At 36.5% G+C, this 6,739-nt stretch overlaps 1 long non-coding RNA gene across 1 annotated transcript in view; it reads left to right on the top strand.

Moving 5' to 3' along the window:
* The window catches only part of LOC309508603, a 321,712-nt gene that overhangs the window by 234,819 nt on the left and 80,154 nt on the right, over positions 1 to 6,739 (top strand). The gene's annotated exons all lie outside the window — the stretch shown is intronic.

The following is a 6,739-nucleotide window of genomic DNA, read 5'->3' on the forward strand; positions in this document are numbered from 1 at the left end:
GGAATGGAAGATATAGATTCTGTGGACAGGTGTCTTTTATACACATTACGAGCTGGCATTAGGAGTACTTTCTTAAAGTGGCAGGACTAATCTGTGTTCCACATGGGCACATAACCAATCTGTGGAAGGCAGAAATCTTGCTGGTTGGTTGGAGATCAAATACTTATTTCACTCGATCAAATGCTAATCAATTTATAACCTATATATAATGTGTTTTTTCTGGATTTTTTGGTTGATATTCTGTCTCTATCCGTTAAAATAAACCTACCATAAAAAATTATAGACCCTTAATTTCTTTGTAAGTGGGCAAGCTTACAAAATCAGCAGGTGATCAAATAATTATTTTCTCCACTGTATGTGTGGGGGGAAAAAACAACAACATGTTAATACAGGCTTTCCTGTAGCTCAGTGGTAAGAGCATTGCGTTAACAACGCAAGGTTGTGGGTTCGATCCCAGGGGATTGCACATACCTATGTATAAATGTATAGGATAACGCAATGTAAGTCGCTTTGGATAAAAGCGTCTGCCAAATGCATAAATGTAAAATGTAAATGTAATACCATGGTACTTTACTTTATGACACTTTTTTGTAAGTGTTCGAACAAATACTGCAGTAAAAACAGCTCAACTGCAGTTTTGGGCATGCAAGACAAACAACAGTGGTGTCTTGAGAAGAGCACCAGGAGCAACTCCACTGCTTGTTTAAGCACATAACTCAATTTAAAATGATAATACTGGCATGAGCTAATGCACACGACTACGAAATTCCCTTTCAGGCAATTGCTGCTTTTGTATTTCGCCGAAAGCTGTATGCAGCACATATATTATACGCTGTGGATAAAATTAATTGAGAATTTGGGCCTCAAATAATTCATACAGAGCGAATTTGAATTTCAGATGTGTGCAGTGGCGTATTTTCCCCCTTCTTGAACATGCTTCTTCAGGCAGCTTGAGGAAGCTCAGAGTTTGCAAAGGAGTGATGCAAGAATGATAATGAGTTTGGTAGCATTCATCCTGCATGCATTGCTGAGATCATTTTAGAAGATTAGTTAAAGTGAAACCGAAGCACCCAACAGCCCATCTTAACGGTGGCAAAATGGGGCCAAACGCTACTGAGTGAGAACGGCATACGTAATGAGATCGAGAAACCTCACGCAATAACTCTTAGAAGAGCCAGAGATGGGGAAAAAATTGTCACTACATTTTAAGCATGCAAAACTATTTTGATGTTCACAACAAATTATGTCATGCTCCAAGGCTTCTGTTTTGAATAAAAAATTATAAATTCAGAACGTTAAAATATGCCATCTACATCAGTTTCCCACGACTGTAAACCACAGCATCTCTTCTTAATTGAAGTTTGCATCCTTTTTAACTTGCATTGCCAAAACGAGAATTTCATTCCCAGTTGAGTCAATCTGTGGTGTTAACATCGTCTCCTGCTCTAATGTCTTTTCGTTATGCAAATTTGCAGCTCCAAGTCCACAAAAATTGAACATGCATTCAACAATGAATGGGACATAAAGTCTTATGTGATCGTCCGTTTAACATGGTTTTTGCTGCCCAAGCAACCTTTAATGGTTTTCATACATTTCATGATGTGAAGATGCAATTAGATAGTCGGGAAATGGGATCCTCTTCAAGGGACATTGACTCCACATACACTACCAGTCAAACGTTTGGAAAAAAATTCTTTTCATGTTTTTGAGAGAAGTGTCTATGCCAAAAAATACAATAAAAACAGTAATATTTAAAAATATTCTTCCAATTTAAAATAACTGTTTCCTATTGTACTATGTATTAAAATGTAATTTATTTCTTTGATGGCTAAATTGAATTTTCGGCAGCCATTACTCCAGTCTTCAGTGTAACATCATCCGTCCAATATGCTTATTTCTTTATAATATATTAATCATTCTAAAATGCTTATTTGATGTTCAGTTGTTATCAATTATAACTGGTTCTCAGTTATTAATAAATGGTCTTTTTATCAATGTTAAACACAGTTTCTGTTGCTAAATATTTTTGTAGATATTTGATGCATTTTTTCAGGATTCTTTGATGAATCTGTATTTGAAATAGAAATCTTTTGTAAAATGAAATGTCTTTACTGTCATTTTTGATCAATTTAATGCATATTATAATATTAATTTATGTTTACTGCTTTTGTTTTTTAAACCCACACTTTTGAATGGTTCACGGGTTCCACAAAAAATATTGGGCAGCATTACAATTTAATAAACACATTCGATTTTAGTTGACTAAATCTACTGTAGAGATCCAGGATTAGGCCATAGTTCAATTAGGGCATTTATTTATTTTATAAACGTGCATTAGAAAAAAGAAGAAGAAAAAAAACATTACTGGTGTGCATCTTGATACAAAATAATGGCACTGACATGTTTTAAGATATGTCAGTGTAAGAAACTTTCAGTTAAAACAGCTCAAATAGGCTGTGCATTTTAGTCTGGCTTGTCTGTGAAACCAGGGAGGATAGTTGACTAAAAGATTAAATCTAAAACAATTCAGATGACTAAAATATGACTACAATTAAATGCCATTTTATTCAAAAGACTATAAATAAAACTAAATCAAAATTTGCTGTCAAAATTAACAATGACTTGACCATGTAGTATCTCACCTTCTTTCCAGACAGCAACATAGTGTCGGAATTCACATGTACCAGATGTGGCACGGACCTGGGCCAACACTACATTTACATTTACATTTACATTTACATTTAGTCATTTAGCAGACGCCTTTATCCAAGGCGACTTACAAATTAGGACTAAATTCAGCTAGTCATCATAAAGAGGCAAGAGCAACAACAATGCAGGAAACGCACTATGTTGCTGTCTGGGTTGCTATAGGAAAATAATGCTGGTTTACCAGGAATAACATCCAGAGAACATATGCATTACCAAACAAGAGAGAAAAACAAGTAAATCATCCAAAACAAGGGCCTCTTATGCATTACAAGCCTGATGTTCACTGCATTACAAAGAAAGCAACTCACATGTGAAAGATCCTAATGTACATTAGAGGTGGTACAATAAACTGTGCCAACATTCGAAACAGAACCAAAGGATTGTAGTGCCCAACAGTGGTTCGATGCCAAGATACTGATGTCATCATGTGGATGTCAATACATTCTTAAAAATAAAAGCTCCAAAAGGAGGGTCTCACAGCAATGCCATATGAAGAACCATTTTAGGTTCCCCAGAGAACCTTTCAGTAAACAGTTAAATAACCATTTTAAGTGTGAAGAACTTTTTCAAATCTAAAGAACCGTTTTCCACTATTTGTTGAATGAAAAGGTTTCATAGATATTTAAAGTTGTTCATGTAACCATTGATGCTAATAATGTAGGAACATGTTAGAGTAGAGAACAAAAATGTCAATATAACTTAATAGGTAGTACACTCTATAGAACATTCATTTATGAATCGACATTTGGGTTTCCATCGTTTCCACGTGCCCGCCTCCTATCTCTCAGGACTCACTGAAGCAACAGGTGAACTCAGCATCTGGAATACATTGCATAGTAATTGGCTTCTATCCACGTCACTTTTGACTTTTAACTCCCGTCCAAATTTCCTCAACTTTAATTGACTCTTCTGCCAGTGGGGGCACAGGCAGCGTGCGTAGTCGTGGGCGTCTGTCCTCATTTCTCTCGTGGTTATTTAAACCCTCTGTGTCAGCCGAGAGATTAGACGGGTGTACGGAGCCATCAATAACAACGTTTCTGCACCCGTCTCCCAGGCCGGCACTGATGATGGAGCGAGTGGAACCGTTGCTTGGTAACGGACGGATGGTCTTATTCACGGCAGAATCACCGCTCTGATGAACTGCACCCATTTTTTCTCCCGCAGACTGGCACACATCCAAAACGACAACCCAATTGCTTCCTGCGCAAAGCCGAGTGGGGAACTAATCTCAGTTGAGTTTGGTAGCCCGATTTTTAATTTTCTTCTATTTTGCTTTGGAAGCCGCAACTCCAGCACCCGAAAACCTGCATTACTTCCTGTTTCAAAAAGATAACTACATCTGTTTCACTGCAGGCAGGCAGGATTCTTCTATATATTATAGATCTGTACAATAATGCTTGAGGTAATTAACTTTATTAATTAACTTCAGACTAACTTTAAATCATTCTAAAGGTATGGAAGTTCTAATCACAGACTTAGGCCTACTGACCAAGCAAATCACTTAATATTGAATACAATTTAGTGCTCCCTTCACATCATTTTGAGGTTAGGCTACTTCAGGAGTTTTAGTCTAGAAAAATCATTAATGTATTTTTCATGTAAAACCAACCAAAACAACATAAGTTTCAACAGTTAAAGCCCCCAAGAAATTAAAGTATTCATTTTATCAATCCATGACTGTTAGCTTTAGCTAAGCTATAATGCTATTGTCACAATGTTGAGTTGTAAATGCACACAAAGATGAAGGGAAACAGGCCGTCTTTAAAAAAATCCACAGGTATATCCACAAACGAAACAAACAAAGCAATGAACAGAAACAAGGGAACAAAGATCACAGACAAACAAGGATAATTAACTACACACACCTGAACTGAATGTTGAATCAAATTAACAACCAACAAACTCAACAGGGGAAAAGTGCAAACAGAAACAAAGTCCAAACTGAGTTCATCTGTGACCGCTATAATGTTTACTCACCCACATGTCGGTGAAAAACATAATTTACTACTTTATTTACAACATATTAATCTTCAACGTGCGTTCACGAGAACACAACGACACATGCGTGTTGTGTTGACACGAGAGTAGACGTTGTTGCAACGTACGCTGGAGATTCATATTTTGTAAATAAAGTGGTCAATTATGTTTTTTTTTTGCACAAGTAAAGCACTCGTGTTGCTTCATAAAGTTAAGGTTTGAAAGTGGCAGTTGCGTAGCTGACAGAAAGCTCTGAGATTTCATTAAAAATCTTCATTTGTGTTCCGAAGATGAATGAAAGTCTTACGGGTTTGGAATGACATGAGGATGAGTAATTAATGACAGAATTTATTTATATATATATATATATATATATACACACACACACACACAGAAAGTGCAAAAGAGCCTGACAAAGTTTGTTTGAAATATACATTTATTTAAAAAAAATTATTCTGTCACATTTTTATCTATTTAGTGCTTCCAAAGTATTAATTTCTTTTTCTTTTTTCTGTTTAAATCTTACCCCAAACATTTCAATGGCTGTGTTTCATGGTTTCCACAAAAATATTAAGCACAACTGTTCTCAACATTGATGATAATAAGTAATATATAATAAATGTTTCTGGGGCACCAAATTATATTACAATAGAAAACAGTTCTTTTAAATTTAACAATATTTCACAATATTACATGATTTACTAAAATCAAATAAATGCAGCCTTGACAAATTATTAATAGCAAATCTCTATCCTACTTCAATATGAAATAAATCAACACATGAGGAAGAACTGCTAATCAAGTGATTTTATGTTTTTTTTAAAGATAGTTAGGAACCTCTACACTATTTAAGTGAAATAAAGGTTAATGTATAGACCTTATGTAGCCCCGCCCCTTTTAAGCGCTGCACTGGTTGTGTTCTGTCTTCCGGCATGTATTTCCACAGCATGAAGGAAAGATCTTATGGATTTATGAATGAACTGCTCGTTTTAAAATCTTCCCAGTCTACTGATATTTGTTATAACATCTGCTTAAAACATTACAAAGCACATGATAACTTTAGTTACCTCTACAATAGTAAATCCACTTCAACAGATAATTACTCTTCGGTAGCGATGCCATAAAAACAAAACTTCAAAGACAAAATTCTAAAGATGGCTGAACTCTTGTTTTTCTGTCGCATAATAGTTAAATCGCTAATTTCAAGCATTTTGTCATCATTACAAAAAAGCCACACATGGATCCATTTTGGCATTACGAGCATCACCATGGAAAGGAATAATTGACAAGTTTGAGGATGTGAGCAGATGGGAGTCTACGTGAATGTAGCATAAGCCAAAACTGCTTTCTGACTTATTAGCATGTGATCCTTGCCCTAGTGTTTACTGAGTGTGAATCAAACACTAATGCTCACATTACATGCAAACCTTTTCTGAATATGAATATTGCTAATATATGTCATTAAGATGACACACCGTCTGCACCGCATATCACATATCACGGACACTCACACAAACAGCTTGAGAGGAGATCTCTGGAATTTGCTAATTTCCTAACTCAAGGGCTCGGTGATATCACACTATGCAGGGACACACACCATAGCATCTGTTCAGGAAGGCCTGCCAAAACACAACACCTGGACGCAGACTGAACACACACACAAGTGAACAGAGAGCCACGAGGGATGTGAATCTATCCGACACAGCTTGATTCTTTGCTACTGTTCAACAAAACAACACAATCACTGGCAGCCAATTCATTCCAAAGAAATATTCTCAAAAGTTATTCAACTTTACAAATTGCAGATACCATTTCTTTTAACACTATTTACAGTAGGCCTATGTGGGTTATTCAAGGTGAATTAATGTTATCACCCTGTAGCCCAAGACTGGTTGTCCACTGAAGCTAAGCAGGGTGGAGCCTGGTCAGTACCTGGGTGGGAGACCTCCTGGGAAAACTAGGGTGCTGCTGGAAGAGGTGTTAGTGAGGCCAGCAGGGGATGCTCACCCTGTGGCCTATGTGGGTCCTAACGGACTCGAGGTCCTGAAAAGAG

Source organism: Leuciscus leuciscus (assembly GCF_965113295.1).
Source record: "Leuciscus leuciscus genome assembly, chromosome: 10".
In the NCBI taxonomy this organism is placed as follows: domain Eukaryota; kingdom Metazoa; phylum Chordata; class Actinopteri; order Cypriniformes; family Leuciscidae; genus Leuciscus; species Leuciscus leuciscus.